Genomic DNA, 23,470 nt, shown 5'->3' with positions numbered 1-23,470 from the left:
CGGGTGAGGAGGACTTTCGGATGAAACCCCTGGCCAAATTCTCCTGTACATACTCGGTCATGGCTTGAGACTCAAGAGGATTCAGCAGATAAATTCATCCCCTGGGTGGAGTTGAACCAGGAACGAGGTCGATCGGGCAATCATATGGACGATGCGGGGGCAAGTTCTCCGTCTCCTTTTTGTCAAAGACATCCGCAAAGGAATGGTAGGCCGAAGGCAAACCTGCCGGTGGAGTGGTAGACACAGACGACCTTATAGGAAGAACAGGGCGCAGACATCTAGTCTGACAGGAATGACCCCATCGGAGGACATCACCAGACCGCCAATCCAAAACAGGCTTGTGTATTCTTAACCAAGGAAGGCCCAGGAGAAACGTATGAGACAACAATGGCAACACGTAGAAGGCTATCCTCTCTCGATGCAAGGCTCCGATTTGCAGCTCCACTTCTTCGGTGACCAAGGTAACGGTCTCCCGCAAGGGCCGGCTGTCGACTGAAGCTAACTGCCGAGGAGACTCCAAGGATCTGACAGGAATTTGAAACCTACTGACCGCCTCAAGTTGAATAAAATTCCCTGCAGCCCCAGAATCAACATAAGCCACCTCAGAAAAGCGATTAGAACCAAAATGCAACAGAACAGATAGAGTAAAGGGTAAAGAGGTATCACTATCACTTAGGTAGGCCTCCCTTACCTGTCCTAGGCAGAAGCGTTTCCCGGCCTCACCGGACAGGAACGTAGGAGATGAGAGGCGCTGCCACAATAAAAGCAGAGACCCTGTGCGAGTCTCTCCTTGCGACGCAGTTCCACCGGCTTGATACGGTCCACTTGCATGGGCTCAGGTGCCGGTGCCGTTGAAGGAGAGACCTGTAGAAAACGAGGAGGACTGCGAGAAGACAGCTTGTTGGGGCAACTTCCTCTCCCTGGCAGATTCACGGAGACGTTCCTGAAAATGCAAATCAATGCGGGTCGCCAGGGAAATAAGATCCTCCAAGGATGTTGGAGTGTCTCTACCCGCCAACTCGTCCTTAATTCGACCAGACAGACCGCGCCAAAAAGCTCCCACTAAAGCCTCATTGTTCCAACCCAGCTCGGAGGCCAAAGTACGAAAACGAATGGCGTACTGGCCGACAGAAAGGGTGCCCTGGTGGAGACTAAAAAGAGACTCAGTGGTAGAAGCTAGTCGCCCTGGCTCATCGAAGACCTTACGAAAAGTCTCCAAAAAAGTAGAAAGTTGGGAGACGAGAGGATCGTCTCGTTCCCAGAGGGGATTAACCCAGGCCAAAGCCTCACCCTCCAAGTGAGACACAATAAAAGCCACCTTAGCTCGGTCAGTGGGGTATTGTTGTGGCAGTAATTCAAAGTGTAACTGACATTGATTTAGGAAACCGCGACATAATTTGGGGTCTCCACTATACCACAGAGGTTTAGCCAGACCAGGAGGTGGATGTGAAGCCGGGATCTGGGCAGGAGCAGAGGCAGCAGTTTGTAGGGAGAGCAGACGGTTGTCCACCGAAGCCATATAATTAAGTATGTGGCCCTGAGTATCGTGTTGCTGGGCGAGTTCCTGCTGGAGACTGGCCAGCTGGGCTGCGCTCTCTGGGTCAGAGGGCTGAAGAGCAGATAAACGGGATTCCATAGATTTTTAAAAACTCATGATCCTGGTTTGGTTCTCCCATAGAAACGTCAGTTCCTTTTGGGTGGAAACAGAAGTACCAGCGGGGTCCATGGCCTGATTATACTGTTACAGTTGGGGACTAGGAGAACTAAAGAAGGTGAACCCACTAGACCGAGACAGCGAACCTCCCCAGGACGAGTGGACCAGGTAGACCACCCCCTATACAGGGAGCGTTAGGAGCAGGCCCAGGAGAGACTACTGTACGGCAGCTGGTACCACAAGAAGGAGGGAAGGTAAAAGGGCTAGGCAGGGACGACGGGAAAAAACATGAAAGACGACGAGACGCGGATACGGGAGACTGACGAAAGACAGACGGACGATGAGAGACAAACCAGTAGACTAGATGAGGACACAGGACTGCGGATGAGCAGAGGACGATGGCAGGAGGACTAAGCAGAGGACCAGGAGCACCGAGGAAACGGAGACACAGGAGGACTGGAGCTGAAAGGAAACGAGGAAACAAACAATGGTGAGGCACAAGAAACAAAAGCAAGTAACGGAAGACAAGCCGCAGAGAGAACTCTGAGCACGCTGAGAAGCGTGGAGGCCAGAGACACTTGCTAGGAAACAAATTATAATCAGGCACAGCCAAAAGGAAGAGGCGGCCTGATATGCAGAGCGGCAGTGTACCTTCCGGGTCAAGGTCCTCCAGGGGCATGAAGAACAGCGGAAGGAGCGGCTGATCATAGAAAACAGTGTGCGCATGCGCAGTGAAACCTAGTGCACGCGCGCCCGACAGGAAGCAGGAGCCGGGGGTGCGAGCAGAGGAGCCGGCGCTGGAGGGAGAACAGGAGCGCGCCGGGACGCCGTGGAATGGTAAGTATGAGCAGGCAGCAGGGGCGGCGGCGGTGATGGCTTGACCGGCTGCGACATGACAGATTATATTTGATGTGCGCAGAACAATTGGATTCACAATTGTCCTGTGTGCGGTCGTCCTGATAAACATGGTATTAAACGACCACCGATCGATTTACACGTAGCCAATCGGTGACCGTGTAACTGCCACGGTTGGGCTGTATAAATGTAGCATGAGATACCTATATACGTGGTCAGACTCGCAGGTTTCCGACCCAGGAACGGAGGGTACAGTGGGGAAATTAAGTATTTGATACACTGCCGATTTTGCACGTTTTCCCACCTACATAGAATGGAGAGGTCTGTAATTTTTATCGTAGATACACTTCACCTTTGAGAGACAGAATCTAAAAATAAAAAAAATAAAAACTGAAAATCACATTGCATGATTTTTACATAATTAATTTGCATTTTATTGCATGAAATAAGTATTTGATCACCTACCAACCAGCAAGAATTTTGTCTCTCACAGACCTGTTAGTTTTTCTTTAAGAAGCCTCCTTCTCTGCACTCATTACCCTTATTAAGTTCACATGTTTGAATTTGTTACCGGTATAAAAGACACCTGTCCACACACTCAATCACACTCCAACCTCTCCACCATGGTCAGGACCAAAGAGCTCTCTAAGGACACCAGGGACAAAACTACAGGCCTGCACAAGGCTGGGATGGGCTACACGACAATAGGCAAGCAGCTTGGTGGCAACAACTGTTGGCGCAATTATTAGAAAATGAAAGAAACACAAGATGACTGTCAATCTTAGTCGATCTGGGGCTCCATGCAAGATCTCATCTCATGGGGTAAGGATAATTCTGAGAAAGATCAGGAATCACCCCGGAAACACATGGGAGGACCTGGTCAATGACTTGAAGAGAGCTGGGACCACATTCTCAAACATTACTGTAAGGCTACTTTCACACTAGCGTCGGGAACAACCCGTCGCTGTGCGTCGGGTCGACGTTCCCGACGCTAGCGTGGTCTCCGCCGCACAACGGGGGCAGCGGATGCATTTTTCCCACGCATCCGCTGCCCCATTGTGAGGTGCGGGGAAGTGCGGGGAGGTGGGGGCAGAGTTCCGGCCGCGCATGCGCGGTCGGAAAAAGCGGACCGTCGGGAGCAAAAAACGTTACATGTAACGTTTTTTTCTCCCGACGGTCCGCTACCACACGCCCAAGCGTCGCAAAACGGACGCAACGTTTGGCAATGCGTCGCAAATGCGTCGCTAATGTTAGTCTATGACGAAAAAACGTATCCAGCAAGAACTTTTGCTGGATGCGTATTTTCGGCAAAACGACGCATTTGCGACGTATTGCAGTTAACGCTAGTGTGAAAGTAGCCTTAGTAACACACTACACCGTCATGAATTAAAATCCTGCAGTGCACGCAAGGTCCCCCTGCTCATGCCGGCACATGTCCAGGCACATTTGAAGTTCACCAATGACCCAGAGGAGGCATAGGAGAAGGTCATGTGGTCAGATGAGACCAAAATAGAACTTTTTGGTATCAACTGCAGTCACCATGCTTGGAGGAAGAAGAAGGATGAGTACAACCCCAAGAACACCATCCCATTTGTAAAGCATGGTGGGGGAAACATCATACTTTGGGGGTGCTTTTCTGCAAAGAGGACAGGACGACTGCACCGTCTTGAGGGGAGGATGGATGGGGTCATGTATCTATAGAAAAAATGGAACAGCACAACACTATATTAACGGATGCCCAGGTCTCCCCAGCAATTTATCCTACACTTGCCAGTGGTCGATAAAGAAGAAAAAAGGAAGGCACACTCCATATGCATTTCAAGTCAAAAAGTGGATTTTATTCAGACCACATTGCGTGGTGATGCTTTGGCTCACACTTAGCCTTTTTCAAGGGCTTGAAAAAGGCTCAGTGTGAGCCGAAACGTCACCACGCCATGTGGGTCCGAATAAAATCCACTTTTCCACTTGAAATGCACATGGAGTGCTGTCTTCCTTTTCTCTTCTTTATGGAGTCATGTATCGTGAGATTTAGCCCAACAACCTCCTTCCCTCAATAAAAGCATTGAAGATGGGTCATGGGTGGGTCTTCCATGTTGATAATGACCGGAAACATACAGCCAGGGCAACTAAGGAGTGGCTCCGTAAGAAGCATTACAATGTCCTGCAGTGGCCTAGACAGTCTCCAGACCTGAACCCAAGAGAAAATATTTGGAGGGAGCTGAAAGTCAGTGTTGCCCAGCGACAGCCCCGAAGGTGGGAAAACTTGTAAAATCTCATCTATCTTGCTGAACAGTGAAATCCTGTCCTACTAATCAGACCCCAGTGAGTGGTGTCAGCATTTCCTTGCAGGAAGATGGTTAGGTTACACATCTCAGCCTCCTGTCTCCTGTCCAGATCCTTCAGCCAACAATGTGTCAGTGTGGAGGCGCGGACCACCATCTGTCAGTCCATCCCTGGTGCTCAACTCTCACTGACTCTGCAGGGATCGTCCGGGAGCAGAACAGGAGCCTATTCTATTATATCAGATGTCCTACATAACTGTCCTCCCCACCATCCATTGTATCATACTCATCCAATATTATCATTAATTCTATTTTACAAAGAAGTAATTCAATTGTTTCATCTTCAGGCTGAATTTAAGAAGATCCTTAGATTTTGCAGAAATCCCAGCACAGCCTACTGGCCATCTGATACTTATAAGTCAATGACAGCTGGAGAGCCACAAGCTTCCTAAGCATGCGGAAGATAATATGGAGGTGACGTATGACATCTGTGGCCACATCCATGTTCTTATACTGCCATGATATTGAAAAATGCATGGGTGGAGAACCAAAGCAGAGGAATCCTAATACCAGCAATGGGGAACATTCATGACCACTGATGGGTTTTAGACATCAGATGACAACAGTCAGATTTGGGCCACCTCAAAGGTTATGTGGCCCATGGTCAACAGGGTCCCAATGAGCCCCTCTGCTTTCGATTTTGCCCTCTCACCTTCCGAGAGCTGTAACTTTCTGATCTCTTTATATTTTTCATTGATTTTTACATTTTTTTATTAGATCTTCTAAGGATCTTGGAACTGTGGTCATTACTTGTATGGTATACTGTACAAGACATAGCAATGCGCACATTCACACTGGTAAGTGGTACATTGTTTTCTACATTACTCAGATTCCTCGATGAAGGGAGGATGCCTCCAGTCTGCCATTTATATTCATTTGCAGCTATAATTAGTCAATATGGTTGTTGCCGACCTTATGGATCGGCGCATTCATGGAGGTCACAATTACAATGGACTGAAAGCCGGATTGATTGATGATCACCATTTGCAAAAGAGGCGTCATTAGACACATTGACTAATTAGTTGCAGATGGCACAAATTACCCCGCAGATAGTGACTTGGTTGATAAAGTTGAGCCCCATCAGGTTCCGTCTATTATGTTAAATAGACTGGACAACCACTTATCGATGGCCCCTAGACTGCAGATAAAGTACAAAAAAAGGTCTATACTTACCTGCTGGACCAGCCCTGTTGTTCCACTCTCAGCCCTGTTTACACCACCTGACATAAAGAATGTGATATGACCGCTGCAGCCAATCAGTGGCCACTGATCGGCTTCAGTCTTCACAGTGTTGTCCGAGCATAGGCGATAATTGTTTGATTAAGTGGGAGTCCCGGTGATCAGACACTATGTTAGATATGCGTCATTTTCAGACATTCTAGTTTTTTAATATGTCATTATTGCATAGGATTAGTACATATTCTCGGAGTGTACGAGTGTAGCCATGCTCTAAAACACATTGGAGAATTGGTTGCACAACATACTGATACTCTACAGATCGCAATTCATGATAGTAAATATGGTCATGATGCAACACATATGTTCAGGGTCCGGGTTTTAGGCAAAATGTGGCCCTGGACAGAATTAAAATGAACTTCAAATGCTAACATATTGCAAAATCACACACAAGTGACTTGATTTTAGACTGATAAAATAATCATCAATCTACTATATTCAAGTTGTTCGGCACTTGTCTACCACCCTCTTTACACAGGCTGACGAAGAATAATGGGGGTAAAACGATTATTAACAGATCACTCTGTCCCCATACAGTGTCTTGTGATTGGTAGGACAAGTCTGGTTAAATGGGGTGATGTGCTGCTGATATTGGTGACATACACCCTCCATGCTACACAGCCATACACACACATACTCCATGCTGCACGCACACACACACACACACACACACACACACACACACACACACACTCCATGCTGCATACACACACTACAGCCACACACACTCCATGCTACATATACACACACTTCATGCTAAACACACACCATGCTACACACACACACACCATGCTACATCCAAACACACATACACCATGCCACACATACACACACTCCATGCTACATACACACACTCCATGCTACATACACACACGCTCCATGCTAAACACACACCATGCTACACACACACACACACCATGCTACACCCAAACACACACACACACACACTCCATGCTACATACACACACCCCCACCATGCTACACATACACACTCCATGCTACATACACACACTCCATGCTACATACACACACTCCATGCTACATACACATACACTCCATGCTAAACACACACCATGCTATACACACACACTCCATGCTAAACACACACACCATGCTATACACACACACTCCATGCTACACCCAAACACACACACACACACTCCATGAAACATACACACATCCACCATGCTACACATAAACATACTTCATGCTATATACACACATACTCCATGCTACACCCAAACACACACACACTCCATGAAACACACACACCCACCATGCTACACATACACACAGTCCATGCTGCATACACACACACTCCATGCTAAACACACACCATTCTACACACACACACTCCATGCTACACCAAACATACACACACATCCACCATGCTACACATAAACACACACCATGCTACACACACACACTCCATGCTACACCAAACATACACACACATCCACCATGCTACACATAAACACACTTCATGCTACATACACACACTCCATGCTACATACACACTCCATGCTACATACACACTCCATGCTACATACACACATTCCATGCCACATATACACACACTTCATGCTACACACAAACACACACACCCAAACACACTCCGTGCTACATACACACACACACTTCATGATACACTTACATACACACACCATGCTACACGCACACGCAGATGCTCAATGCTACACACACACACACTTCATGCTACATATACACACACACTGCATGCTACACACACCTGCACACAAGCTCACAGCTACACACACACTCAATGCTACACACACGCTCAATGCTACACATACATACACACACATCATTACACACACACAGTGTAGAGGATATACCAAGCTCTCTCCTGCTCTTCAGTTTTTCCATTACTCCCGCAGGGCAAAGAGCTTTTGGTCACATGACCACCATGATGTCACCAAAGGTCCATCAGATCCATCTACATTTCTAACCCCTGAAACGTTACTAATAATGCAGGATTTGCATTAACAGTGCAGTTTCTGGTTTGCAAATGCAGATGGTCACAGACTAACTGGTCTAGCAAACCAGCAGCTGTGGATGGTCTCTCTGGGGGTCCCATTTGAGGATGTGAGGCCTTGGCAATTGCCCAGTGTATCCCCATCCCAACAACAGATCCTGCATATATTAATTTACCCTCAACATGGTTGCGATTAATAAGCTAAACATTGACATCTTGGCCAATGCCTTCTTGTATCCCTTAATTTTTTTTGTTACTCAGTACATTGTTACCGTGCTGAGACTGTAATTTATAGACTAGCAGCAGAAGGGTTAATGTCTCTTAGCCTCTTGCATCTGTTGCATCCTGCATAAGGGACAGTGATGGGGCTGCAAGTGTCTGAGGGGAGAGTTCACCCACTTCTCACAGTCCAATTTCACGAAAAGTCGTCCTCTTATTAACCCTGGCACTTCCAGGGGTTCGTCATATGAGACATGGAGAATTCAGAAAGACTAAGTGTTTACAATAAAGTTCCTGCAGTCAGGTCTTTAATCATATGCTGGACATCTATGGAATGTCCTGGTGTCCCAGGAGGCAGGAAGCGTGTGTTTATGTGTTTTATATTATTATGCTTGGCTCTGTAGAATAGGCATTTTTGCTGTTTTTTTGGACACATGTTATTATTACCATGTGTGTTGAATAGGCAGTATGTATTTATATAGGGAGACAATCCGCATAAATCTGTAATAGTAGAATATTCAGATTTTTTTTTACATTGTGTATAATGGTTTTCTGACCCCAATCCTTTGACTAACTTTAGAGAAAACTAAATGACTTGTTCTCCATATCAAATATGGCCACCAAGTGAAACCAGAGAGTTTCTTGTCAGCAGATCATACTCATTGGAGTATTAATATCCTTTGAAAATGTTAGATCCACCAAATGGTCTCTAATTGCAATTTCTATGTTGGCTTCTCGTAAGAACGTGGAATGAGATTATTAACTGTTATAGGGTCTCTGCTAAAGGGATCAATTCCAGATTGGTCATCTTCACCCAAAAGGAGGTTTTCAACCCCAATATCTATCCCTCCTGAGTGGCTTCCATATACATTTTTTGCATTTTAGCCCCTTCTCCTGTCGATCCTGATGCCACCATCACACACCTATTTGTTCATACATGGTCGGTCCTCAAAACTTGCAGTAAAGGACTCGAATGAGGAGTAGAATTCATTGATCTTATTTCCCCCATCATGGAGACTTCTGCCAAGAACTGATTTTGGTGGAATCATTGCAGGGGTGATGTGGTATTATGGTATGTGCACACGGTGTTATATAGATGCCGAGTTTTCCCAGGTGAAGTCGCTTTAGGAACATTACGGCGTTTTTTTCCCCGAGGCTGTTTTGCTGTCTTTCTTGCAGTGTCTTTTACACTATACTGTGAAGTATAGAAAGCGGGCGTCTTCCCAGCAGAAGCTGCCCAAAGAATGAACATGACGCTTCTTTTCGTTTCCGAACCCTGAAGCAACACATCGTTTCTACATTGCTATTCACCATGTTCATTTTTTGGGGTGCTCCTTCATGAGTATTCAAGGCGGAATCCAGCTGATAAAGACGGCGTGTGCACCACCGACCCTTACTTGGTGGCTATCCATGTAATACATAGGTGGCCTGTGTCTATGAGTATTGATAGCACTCAATAATTAATTATAATAGGGTTCTTGAGTGGGGGACGCCCTCTGTATAATATGTACTAAAGTTTTTAGACAATAAAAATGAGAACGCCTAACCTACATTACACGACATCTAAACTTGGAATCATATGGAGGAAACTAGGGCCCCCTGTAGACTTCTGTGGGTGCCATTTTGCAGCTCCATACATCACAATGACTGGTCGGAGCTGTAATTTGTCTTTAGTTGTATCCAGGGGTGGATTAAGGGTAGCCAGGGCCCCGGGCTGTTCAGACACTGTGGGCCCCCCCGGTCATGTGACAGGGGTCATGTGACGGGGGTCATGTGACGGGGGTCATGTGATACCCGAACCAGATTATTCCAGAAAAATGGCCGGGCCCTACTCTACTGTAACCTATTAAATATTTGTTAAAATCTGCAATACAATTTAGGTATATTTTGACCAATAATATCACATACAAGGAACAAATACCACCGCGCCATGACCAGACTACAAATTACAACCACAGTGATCGAATAATATCACATACAAGGAACAAATACCACCGCACCATGTCAAGACCACATATTACCACCACTTGGTGACCAAATAGCACATTCAAGGGACAAATACCACAACACCATTTCCAGACCACATATTACCACCACATAGTGACTGAATACTACAATACTGATCAGTAATAAAAAAAAACAAAAAACACAATACTATCACCATAAGTGCCAGTATTCACAGGAGATCTGTACTTAGTATGCAGTGTCTGTGTAGAGGTAATACAGAGATCACTGGTGACATTATACACAGGAGCTCTGTATATAGTGTATAGGTAATACAGTGATCACTGGTGACATTGTACACAGGACCTCTGTATATAGTATACAGTGTATAGTGTCAGTGTATAGGTCACACTGACTCACCAGTGACGTCTCTAGGTGAAGTCCTCCATCTTTCATCCAGCACAGACAGCCATCATTTCTTCCAGCCAGGACTCGTTTCTGCAGGAAATAACACAGTTATCTCGAGCTCTGCTTGCAGAACACATTACTTAATTTTTCACAACTTCTACATTACACCACATGGAGAAAAAAAGGCGACATAGTGTCACTCTGCACAGTAACAGGACCGCCCCCCCCATTTAAAACAGTATACTCAAAAAATAAAATAAATACATCACTGCAGTAATAATATCCCTTAATTAGCCCCTATGGTAATAATATTCCCCACCCTGGCCCCGTGTGTCTCATTCCTGGCTCCAGCCATATGTTCTCCCATCCTGCACTCATGAGTATCCATTCTACACCATATGATCTCCCCATCCTGCCCCATCTGTCTCCATCGTATCCATCCTGCCCCATGATCCAATCCTGCCCCATGTCTTTCATTCTGCCCCGTGTCTCCAATCATGCCCCGTGTCTACATTCTGCCCATGCCTCCAGTCCTGCCCCCAGTGTGTCCAGCAATCTGCCCCAGTGTGTCCAGCATATTACCCCCAGTGTGTCCAGCAAATTACCCCCAGTGTGTCCAGCAATGTGCCCCAGTATGTCCAGCATATTGCCCCAGTGTCCAGCAATCTGCCCCAGTGTGTCCAGCATTGCCCCCAGACAGTGTGTCCAGCAATCTGCCCCAGTGTGTCCAGCATATTACCACCAGTGTGTCCAGCAATCTGCCCCAGTATGTCAAGCATTGCCCCAGTGTGTCCAGCATATTACCACCAGTGTGTCCAGCAATCTGCCCCAGTATGTCCAATTGTCCAGCATTGCCCACAGTGTGTCCAGCATTGCCCCAGTGTCTCCAGCATTGCCCCAGTGTCTCCAGCATTGCCCCCAGACAGTGTGTTCAACAATATGCCCCAGTATGTCCAGCATATTGCCCCAGAGTATCCAGCATTGCCCCCAGTGTGTCCAGCAATCTGCCCCAGTGTCTCCAGCATTGCTCCAGTGTCTCCAGCATTGCCCCAGTGTCTCCAGCAATCATCTGCCCCAGTGTGTCCAGCAGTCTGCCCCAGTGTCTCCAGCATTGCCCCAGTGTCTCCAGCAATCTGCCCCAGTGTGTCCTCCAGCAATCTGCCCCAGTGTGTCCTCCAGCAAGGCCCAGTGTGTCCTCCAGCATTGCCCCAGTGTGTCCTACAGCAATCTGCCCCAGTGTGTCCTCCAGCATTGCCCCAGTGTGTCCTCCAGCATTGCCCCAGTGTGTCCTCCAGCATTGCCCCAGTGTCTCCAGCATTGCCCCAGTGTCTCCAGCAATCTGCCCCAGTGTGTCCTCCAGCATTGCCCCCAGTGTGTCCAGCAATCTGCCCCAGTGTCTCCAGCAATCTGCCCCAGTGTCTCCAGCATTGCCCCAGTGTCTCCAGCAATCTGCCCCAGTGTCTCCAGCATTGCCCCCAGTGTGTCCAGCATTGCCCCCAGTGTGTCCAGCAATCTGCCCCAGTGTCTCCAGCATTGCCCCAGTGTCTCCAGCATTGCCCCAGTGTCTCCAGCAATCTGCCCCAGTGTGTCCTCCAGCATTGCCCCAGTGTGTCCAGCAATCTGCCCCAGTGTCTCCAGCAATCTGCCCCAGTGTCTCCAACAATCTGCCCCAGTGTCTCCAGCAATCTGCCCCAGTGTCTCCAGCATTGCCCCAGTGTCTCCAGCATTGCCCCCAGTGTGTCCAGCAATCTGCCCTAGTGTCTCCAGCAATCTGCCCCAGTGTCTCCAGCAATCTGCCCCAGTGTCTCCAGCATTGCCCCCAGTGTGTCCAGCAATCTGCCCCAGTGTCTCCAGCATTGCCCCCAGTGTCCAGCAATCTGCCCCAGTGTCTCCAGCATTGCCCCAGTGTCTCCAGCATTGCCCCCAGTGTGTCCAGCAATCTGCCCCAGTGTCTCCAGCATTGCCCCCAGTGTCCAGCAATCTGCCCCAGTGTCTCCAGCATTGCCCCAGTGTCTCCAGCATTGCCCCCAGTGTGTCCAGCAATCTGCCCCAGTGTCTCCAGCATTGCTCCCAGTGTCTCCAGCATTGCCCCCAGTGTCCAGCAATCTGCCCCAGTGTCTCCAGCATTGCCCCAGTGTCTTCAGCATTGCCCCAGTGTCTCCAGCATTGCCCCCAGTGTGTCCAGCAATCTGCCCCAGTGTCTCCAGCATTGCCCCAGTGTCTTCAGCATTGCCCCAGTGTCTCCAGCATTGCCCCAGTGTGTCCAGCATATTGCCCAGGGCCCCCCAGATTTCCGTTCGCAAAACAAAAAAAACAAACAAAAAAAAAGAGTTCTCCTCACCTGACCAGCGGTCCAGGCGGCGAGCTCCCTCCAGCAGCGCCACTCGCCGGCGACTGACAATGACGTCAGACGCCGGCGACGTGTGCGCTGCGGCCGACTTCAGCTGCCAGCCTCCAATTGGCTGGCGGCTGTTGTTAACTATTGACGTGCGGGCGCGCGCGCGCCCGCACGTCAATAGGAAACCGCCGCAGCGCCGGAAGGGGCCCGGTGAGCAGATGAGAAGGGGCACATAAATGCCAGTGGGCATTCAGTCACACTCGGGCTACCGCCCATATTGACCCTCTGATAATCCGCCCCTGGTTGTATCCCTAGGCTAAAAGTACAAAAAAAAAAGGCCTGATCATGTAAAAACAAGGCAAAATGGAGAATATTCTAAAACTGTGGAGAGGGCTATGTAGGGCAATCTATGGATGACATCTGGAAGAGAAAACCCCTGTAATTTACATTGTGTAACGCTGGGGGAAATCCAGATAGAGCAGGCTGCCCAGACGTGACATCACTAACAGCTCATTGTATGTGACCGCCGCTCATTACTAATGAGTCAGGAAATAAATCACGAAAATCAGAGAGAATTTCCAAAAGTGAAGTAATTGCTGAGAAACGCGCCCCTTGTTATGCCCCCATTAGCAACACATCTATCTCACATTCCAGTCCGTGGTTACCTGGTACAACATGACACTTCAGCTATACCTACAGGAGAACGTGCTAAATAATGGAGAAAAATCCGGAATAAATCAAAAGGAAAAGGGTTTGATAGCATGTTAGCCAACTGAAAGAAGTTTTATTGCTCTTCGAAAGAGAAACAAAATAATAATTTTTTAGAAACAAGACCTTTAATGGCTATCAAGAATAAAAGAAATTATGTTACAAACCAAAAGGAACTTAGTGCAGCAGATGACTTCTCTACAAAATCGGAAGATGTCCAGCAGTGGCATCAGCACAGAACTGAGTCACAGAAAAAAAACAATATTTAAAAATTACCTTTTATTATTCATTTATATAAAAACTGGTGCACACAAAGCCATCACCAAAACAAGAAAACTTAATGAAAAACCTGATAGAAAAGGCCTTAGGAGGTGCCTGACCCTATAGCCTGATACTCACTGACACCCTACCCAGCAGCGGAGGTTGGCACCCTACAACCTGTGCTGTGGCGCCCCCGCTCACCGTTGGCTGTCCCTTCTATTCTTGAAGTCCCTATGGGACAAAGGGTGGAAAAGGAAGGGATACAATAGCGATGTATTAAATGTGGTAAGTGTAAATTGCTAGGAACCAAGTAAGGTAACACTAACCCTATATCCTGACCCTGCCTCACAGGGGGGCACCCTAGAATATTCACAACATATGGCGCCCCCACTCCTCGATGGCTGACTCTAAAAAGGGGATGTAAAATGTGCTGTAGTGCAGGAAAATGTAGCCAAAGAAGCCTTCAATGGCAATACAAATTGGGCTTCTAATTGCTAATGTTATAACTGTAAGATGCAATATTAACAATAGCTCTTCAGGGAGCCCATAATAGGGAAACTGATTAGCAATTTACACTCACCGGCCACTTTATTAGGTACACCTGTCCAACTTCTTGTTAACACTTAATTTCTAATCAGCCAATCACATGGCGGCAACTCAGTGCATTTAGACATGTAGACATGGTCAAGACAATCTCCTGCAGTTCAAACCGAGCATCAGTATGGGGAAGAAAGGTGATTTGAGTGCCTTTGAACGTGGCATGGTTGTTGGTGCCAGAAGGGCTGGTCTGAGTATTTCAGAAACTGCTGATCTACTGGGATTTTCACGCACAACCATCTCTAGGGTTTACAGAGAATGGTCCGAAAAAGAAAAAAAATCCAGTGAGCGGCAGTTCTGTGGGCGGAAATGCCTTGTTGATGCCAGAGGAGAATGGGCAGACTGGTTCGAGCTGATAGAAAGGCAACAGTGACTCAAATCGCCACCCGTTACAACCAAGGTAGGCCTAAGAGCATCTCTGAACGCACAGTGCGTCGAACTTTGAGGCAGATGGGCTACAGCAGCAGAAGACCACACCGGGTACCACTCCTTTCAGCTAAGAACAGGAAACTGAGGCTACAATTTGCACAAGCTCATCGAAATTGGACAGTAGAAGATTGGAAAAACGTTGCTTGGTCTGATGAGTCTCGATTTCTGCTGCGACATTCGGATGGTAGGGTCAGAATTTGGCGTAAACAACATGAAAGCATGGATCCATCCTGCCTTGTATGGAGCATCTTTGGGATGTGCAGCCGACAAATCTGCGGCAACTGTGTGATGCCATCATGTCAATATGGACCAAAATCTCTGAGGAATGCTTCCAGCACCTTGTTGAATCTATGCCACGAAGAATTGAGGCAGTTCTGAAGGCAAAAGGGGGTCCAACCCGTTACTAGCATGGTGTACCTAATAAAGTGGCCGGTGAGTGTATATGTAAAGCCCCCCACCTCCAAGGGGACCCAACCAAAAACAATTCTCTAGAGACAATGCTCCATGTCGATTATCAACCCTGTACTAAACATGCCCAAAACTGTCATAATCCAATTTGCCACAATATATGTATATATAAACAAAACTGGATGCGTTTCCCTTCTCAAACTGAGGTTCATCAGGAGCATATACACATCTCATTAATGACTGCTACTTAGCTCCATAGGAATTGATGTCCGTAGCGATAATCATCAGCACATAGGGCAGGTCCCCTCCAGATAGTGTGCCATCAGCACAGAACTGGCAGCAACCATAGGGACCCAGCTACACCCATCTATTGTTTAGAGAAATCTGGCACAAACTAATTCACAATGAATCAATTTGCTGCAAATCAAATTTCAAAACAGCAATATGGTGCTATAAATGGACATTAAACAAAATGTCCAGTTATTACATCAAGGAAAAAATGTATCACAGCTCCTGTGCCAGTTGTTTGGCATCAAAACAGCATTTGCAACTTTTTGCAATTTCACTCCACTCTTGTCACTTAGGAAACTGTAGGTGTCAAAGTAGGCATGGTTAGTAGTGATGAGCGAATATACTCGTTACTCGAGATTTCCAGAGCATGCTCGGGTGTCCTCCGAGTATATTTTAGTGTTCGGAGATTTAGTTTTTAGCACCGCAGCTGAATGATTTACATCTGCCAGCATAAGTACATGTGGGGGTTGCCTGGTTGCTAGGGAATCCCCACATGTAATCAAGCTGGCTAGTAGCTGTAAATCATTCAGCTGCGGTGAAGAAAACACCTCTGCAGTACTTTACTCTGCCCTCAACAGGGCAAATCAGTACACCTGCGCAGGAGCGCCGATGCCAGGGAGCGAGGAAGATTCAGGAGGGCAGCATCGCAAGAAGATGGGAGGTGCCGAACCCGGTCCTGCGACACTCATCACACCGGACCGCCCCCCTGGGTGAGTATAATATAACTTATTTTTCTTCACTTGCAGGTTGGACTGGTGGCTTATCTACAGCATTATAGAATGCTCTATATAAGCCCTGAAAGGCAGTGGCCGCATCTTATATCGGTAAAATCTGCTGACAGGTTTCCTTTAAAGGTATTTGTGGAGAAAAAAGAGCACAGAATTTCAGGAATAGAACATCTCGCCAAACGTTAAGCATGGGGGTGGATCAATCGCACTTTTGGGTTGTGTCACAGCCAATGGCATGGGGAACATTTCACGGGTGGAGGGAAGAATGGATTCAATGAAATTTCAACAAATTCTTGATGCAAACATAACACCTTCTGTAAAAAAAGCTGATGTTGAAAAGAGGATGTCTTCTACAAATGGATAATGATCTTACACATACAGTGCCTTGCGAAAGTATTTCCCCCCACCCCCTTTTCCCACATATCATGCTTCTAACATAAAGATACCAAATGTAAATTTTTGGTGAAGAATCAACAACAAGTGGAACACAATTGTGAAGCTGAACAAAATTTATTGGTTATACTAAATTTTTGTGGAAATTCAAAAACTGAAAAGTGGGGTGTGCAATATAATTCGGCCCCTTTACTTTCAGTGCAGCAAACTCACTCCAGAAGTTCATTGTGGATCTCTGAATGATCCAATGTTGTCCTAACTGCCTAATGATGATAAATAGAATCCACCTGTAATCAAGTCTCCCTATAAATGCACCTGCTCTGTGATAGTCTCATGGTTCTGTTTGAAGCACAGAGAGCATCATGAAGACCAAGGAACACAACAGACAGGTCCGTGATACTGTTGTGGAGAAGTTTAAAGCCGGATTTGGATACAAAATGATTTCCAAAACTTTAAGCACCCCAAGGAGCACTGTGCAAGCGATCATATTGAAATGGAAGGAGTATCATACCACTGCAAATCTACCAAGACCCAGCGGTCCCTCTAAACTTTCATCTCAAACAAGGAGAAGACTGATCAGAGATGCAGCCAAGAGGCCCATGATCACTCTGGATGAACTGCAGAGATCTACAGCTGAGGCGGGACAGTCTGTCCATACGACAACAATCAGTGGTACACTGCACAAATCTGGCCTTTATGGAAGAGTGGCAAGAAGAAAGCCATTTCACAAAGATATCCATAAAAAGTGTTTAAAGTTTGCAACAAGCCATGTGGGAGACACCAAACATGTGGAAGAAGGTGCTCTGGTCAGATGAAACCAAAATAGAACTTTTTGGCAACAATGCCAAACGATATGTTTGGCGTAAAGGCAGCACAGCTCATCACCCTGATCACACCATCCCTACTGTCAAACATGGTGGTGGCAGCATAATGGTTTGGGCCTGCTTTTCTTCAGCAGGGACAGGGAAGATGATTAAAAATGATGGGAAGATGGATGGAGCCAAATACAGGACCATTCCTGAAGAAAACCTGTTGGAGTCTGCAAAAGACCTGAGACTAGGACGGAGATTTGTCTTCCAACAAGACAATGATCCCAAACATAAAGCAAAATCTACAATGGAAAGGTTCACGAACGATCTCCATCAAACCTCATTGAGCTCGAGCTGTTTGCCAAGGAACAATGGGCAAGAATTTCAGTCTCTCGATGTACAAAACTGATAGAGACATACCCCAAGCGACTTGCAGCTGTAATCGGAGCAAAAGGTGGCGCAACAAAGTATTAAGTTAAAGGGGACGAATAATATTGCACTCCCCACTTTTCAGTTTTTGACTTTCCACAAAAATGTAAAATAACCAACAAATTTCGTTCAACTTCACAATTGTGTTCCACTTGTTGTTGATTCTTCACCAAAAATTTACATTTGGTATCTTTATGTTTGAAGCATGATATGTGGGAAAAGGTTGAAAATTTCAAGGGAGCCAAACACTTTCGCAAGGCAGAATCCACAATAGGCGACCTCAAAAGGCGCAAGCTGAAGGTTTTAGAATGGCCCTCACAGTCCCCTGATCTGAACATCAGTGAAAATCTGTGACTAGACCTCAAAATAGCAGAGGATGAAAGACGACCCAGGGATCTCACAGAACTTCAAGAATTTTCCAAGGAAGAATGGAGGAAAATCCCTCAAACAAGAATTGAAAGACTCTTGTTTGGCTACAAAAAGTGTTTACAAGCTGGGATACTTGCAAAATGGGGTGCTACTAGGTACTAACCATGCGCTGTGCCCAAACCTTTGCATAGTCCCATTTTCCTTTTTGTGATTTTTAAAATGTAAAAAATGACAATATATTTTTTTTGCCTAAAATACAAAGGAAATGTCATCTGTAACTTTAGACCTTTTAGACACCATTTCATCTTTATCCTGCTTAACTGTTCACAATAGCAGTAATTATGACCAGGGGTGCACAAATGTTTACATGTCACTGTAGTATAATGCACCTCCATATTAGTATAACACACAGCCCATATCCTTCATATAGTATAATGAACAGACCATAGTCATCCATGCAGTAGTATGGCCACTGTGCAGCCAAATAAAAAATGTGTGCGGCGTCCTCTTCTGAAGCCCGCAAACTGACTGACAGTGTGTAAGAGAAGTGAGCGCATGATTTTGCTGCCATGTGCCCCCAGTCATGTGCATGTCAACGTCAGTGGCTGACCTCTGATTGGGAGGCAGCGGGTATTATAGAGACTAGATGGGTTTCTGCAGATGAGCTCTTCAACTCCCATGCACCCTATAATTGGCTTTATACTCGGTAATCGGAGTTACTTCATACCCTGACGCTTGGTACCTCTGACCCCTGGGATTACACTCAGCCCGGATGTATTATCTAAGATACTGAATACGCTTCTCATATGATCTATAGAACAACAATATGAGCAGTGTATTTCATCTATCTATCTATCTATCTATCTATCTATCTATCTATCTATCTATCTATTATCTATCATCTATCTATCTATTATCTATCTATTATCTATCTATTATCTATCTATCTATTATCTATGTATTATCTATCTATTATCTATCTATCTATCTATTATCTATCATCTATCTATCATCTATCTATCTATTATCTATGTATTATCTATCTATCTATCTATCTATCATCTATCTATTTTCTATCTATTATCTATCTATTATCTATCTATCTATTATCTATGTATTATCTATCTATCTATCTATCTATTATCTATCATCTATCTATCTATCTATCTATCTATTATCTATGTATTATCTATCTATTATCTATCTATCTATTATCTATCATCTATCTATCTATCATCTATCTATCTATTATCTATGTATTATCTATCTATCTATCATCTATCTATCTATCTATTTTCTATCTATTATCTATCTATTATCTATCTATCTATTATCTATGTATTATCTATCTATCTATCTATCATCTATCTATCTATCTATTTTCTATCTGTTATCTATCTATTATCTATCTATTATCTATCTATCTATTATCTATGTATTATCTATCTATCATCTATTTTCTATCTATTATCTATCTATTATCTATCTATCTATTATCTATCTATCTATTTTCTATCTATGTAACTATTATCTAGCTATTATCTAACTTTCTATCTATCTATGAGAATTGTTTAACTCATCCTGTACACACTGTAGGTAAAAAACCTGACTTGTGGTAAATCCTCTGTAACACATCGGCAGCACAGATCCCTTTCTGCCCTGAGGTGCCATAGACCTGGCTGATGTCTCACAGGAGATGGGCTAGACTACATACATTATAGGTCTGGGCTTGACTAGGTCTCTATGGATGTTCTGCATCTGAATGGAAGCAGTAATGATCCCATTCACTGACGGCAAGCAGAGATCTTGAGTATGTTGCAGATTTGAAGCACAAAGTATATTACAAAGTTTCAAAACATTTTAGAAAACTATGTAAACACTGTAACATTGGGCTCTTTTGACTTTCACAACATGTCCTAATTATGGTCCCAGTCATTGCATTGGCCATGTTCACATGCTCAGTACATGTTCAGGATTTGGTCAGTATTTTACATCAATTATCTGTAGGCCAAAACCAGGAGTGGAGCAATCAGAAGAAAAGTATAATAGAAACATATGCACCACTTCTGTATTTATCACCCACTCCTGGTTTTGGCTTACACATACTGATATAACATAGTGACCAAATACTGCTAGTGTGAACGCGGTCTTACTGTAATACTCAGGGCATAGAGTTCAGACCATGAAGCTCCTACGGGGCATCTGTGGAGAAGGGGATATACCCAGGTTGTCTGCTTTGCTGCTTTTTAGTAGGAGGTGAGAACCTGTCCACTATACTAAGTGACAGTCATTACTGTAGTTCTGGCATTCAGTTAGTGAACCAGGAAGATCAGGATGAACATAAACACATGTTTTACATGGGAGAAAATGGCTATAATTTTAATTTGGCTGCAGAGTTTGTCAGATAATATTAAAAGTTTGCAATCAATGATTCAGATATGAATAAATGACAGTCACAGCCAATATATACAGAACCTACCATATGTCCTTCTATGTGCTAACACACGTAATATAAAACATTATACTATAAAGCAAGGATATACAAAATAAACACACATGATATAAAGCAATAATAATCACAGAATAATAATCAAAACTAAAATGTAAGATGTAGAAGAGCTACGGTTGCCATTTCCTCTGAGACGTTTCGCTTTTTTTCTATCGGACTGCGGCGTTATCCTTATGAAGCTGATTGGGCTCTGCTACATCTACATGTATGTGTTATATGTGACCCCTGACATACAGGGTCTGGGCAATGCCTAGGAGGAGGACCACCCCGCTCCAGACCACTCAGGGCTGTGTGATAGATGCAGACCCCTGGATACATCGTATCACCCCAGCCACCGCCCCCCTCATAGTGTATCATTCCGGCATCCTAAGAAAGAAATGATGGCTGATACCATACATAAAGGCCGGACTGTAGGAAGTCATAGAAGACCAGTGAGTGGGCATGACCCCGCCAGGGCAATGATGGTGGGCACTGACCCCGCCAGGGCAATGATGGTGGGCACTGACCCCGCCAGGGCAATGATGGTGGGCACTGACCCCGCCAGGGCAATGATGGTGGGCACTATGGAACCTGTCGGGGCATTCTAAGCCTAGGATCTGCCATATAATTGGGCGGCTGCATGTAATGGAGCAGTCATGGCTTCTTCTTCATCCATGGTGAGGACAGCCTTACCTGTGATGTTCCTCAGACGGACAGCCCCATGGATGGAGGCTGCTAGAAGCCACAGTGTCACTCCCAGAGCTCCAGCCTCAGCTGTGAGGACAGAGCCAGGGAGGAGCCAGAACACATTCACCTTCCCCTGCCCTGACTATGGAATCCCTACAGACCCTGACGTCAGGCCCATCCTGGTAACCCCTCCATGTCTGGACGCTGCAGCATAGCCAAGGCGGCCAGGACCAATATTCTGTATATCGTTGTTATCGGGACAGGATCCCACAGCGCAGCTCCTTATATCTGGTATATAGCAAAGAAAGATCCACACCGGATCTTACACAGATCTCCGGATGACTACACCGGATCTTACACAGATCTCCAGATGACTACACCGGATCTTACCCAGATCTCCAGATGACTACACCGGATCTTACACAGATCTCCAGATGACTACACCGGATCTTACCCAGATCTCCAGATGATCACACCGGATCTTACACAGATCTCCAAATGATCACACCGGATCTTACACAGATCTCCAGATGACTACACCGGATCTTACACAGAGCTCCAGATGATTACACCGGATCTTACCCAGATCTCCAGATGACTACACCGGATCTTACACAGATCTCCGGATGATCACACAGGATCTTACACAAATCTCCAGGTGATTGCACCGGATCTTACACAGATCTCCGGATGATCGCACCGGATCTTACACAGATCTCCAGATGACTACACTGGATCTTACCCAGATCTCCAGATGATCACACCGGATCTTACACAGATCTCCAAATGATCACACCGAATCTTACACAGATCTCCAGATGACTACACCGGATCTTACACAGAGCTCCAGATGATTACACCGGATCTTACCCAGATCTCCAGATGACTACACCGGATCTTACACAGATCTCCGGATGATCACACAGGATCTTACACAAATCTCCAGGTGATTGCACCGGATCTTACACAGATCTCCGGATGATCGCACCGGATCTTACACAGATCTCCGGATGATTACACCGGATCTTACACAGACCTCCGGATGACTACACCGGATCTTACACAGATCTCCGGATGATCACACCGGATCTTACACAGATCTCCGGCTGATTACACTGGATCTTACACAGATCTCCGGATGATTACACCGGATCTTACACAGATCTCCGGATGATCACACCGGATCTTACACAGATCTCCGGATGATTACACCGGATCTTAAACAGATCTCCGTATGATCACACCGGATCTTACACAGATCTCCGGATGATCACACCAGATCTTACACAGATCTCCGGCTGATTACACCGGATCTTACACAGATCTCCGGATGATTACACCGGATCTTACACAGATCTCCAGATGATTAAATCGGATCTTACACAGATCTCTGGATGATTACACAGATGTCCAGATGATTACATCAGATCTTACACAGATCTCCAGATGATTACACCGGATCTTACACAGATCTCTGGATGATTACACCAGATCTTACACAGATCTCCGGATGATCACACCGGATCTTACACAGATCTCCGGCTGATTACACCGGATCTTACACAGATCTCCGGATGATTACACCGGATCTTACACAGATCTCCAGATGATTACATCGGATCTCACACAGATCTCTGGATGATTACACAGATGTCCAGATGATTACATCAGATCTTACACAGATCTCCAATGATTACACCGGATCTTACACAGATCTCTGGATGATTACACCAGATCTTACACAGATCTCCGGATGATTACACCGGATCTTACACAGATCTCTAGATGATCACACCGGATCTTACACAGATCTCCGGATGATTACACCAGATCTTACACAGATCTCCAGATGAGTACACCAGATCTTACACAGATCTCCGG

At 45.7% G+C, this 23,470-nt stretch overlaps 1 protein-coding gene across 3 annotated transcripts in view; it reads right to left on the bottom strand.

Moving 5' to 3' along the window:
- Window positions 1-21,775, bottom strand: part of LOC143805825 (cdc42 effector protein 2-like) — a 54,408-nt gene extending 32,633 nt beyond the window's left edge. Inside the window, exon 1 of one of the 3 annotated variants that reach the window (XM_077285520.1) lies at window positions 21,596-21,775. The gene's annotated coding sequence lies outside the window, so the exon portion shown is untranslated. Of the gene's footprint in view, window positions 1-10,666; window positions 10,689-18,577; window positions 18,642-21,595 lie in introns of those variants that run through there. The other 2 variants (XM_077285522.1, XM_077285523.1) reach the window with 2 other exon arrangements.
- Window positions 21,776-23,470: the final 1,695 nt, after the last annotated feature.

The sequence above is a fragment of the Ranitomeya variabilis genome, chromosome 2, assembly GCF_051348905.1.
Source record: "Ranitomeya variabilis isolate aRanVar5 chromosome 2, aRanVar5.hap1, whole genome shotgun sequence".
Taxonomy (NCBI): Eukaryota; Metazoa; Chordata; class Amphibia; order Anura; family Dendrobatidae; genus Ranitomeya; species Ranitomeya variabilis.
The sequence above is the reverse complement of the archived record's forward strand: the minus strand, read 5'-3'. Positions and strand labels throughout refer to the sequence as shown.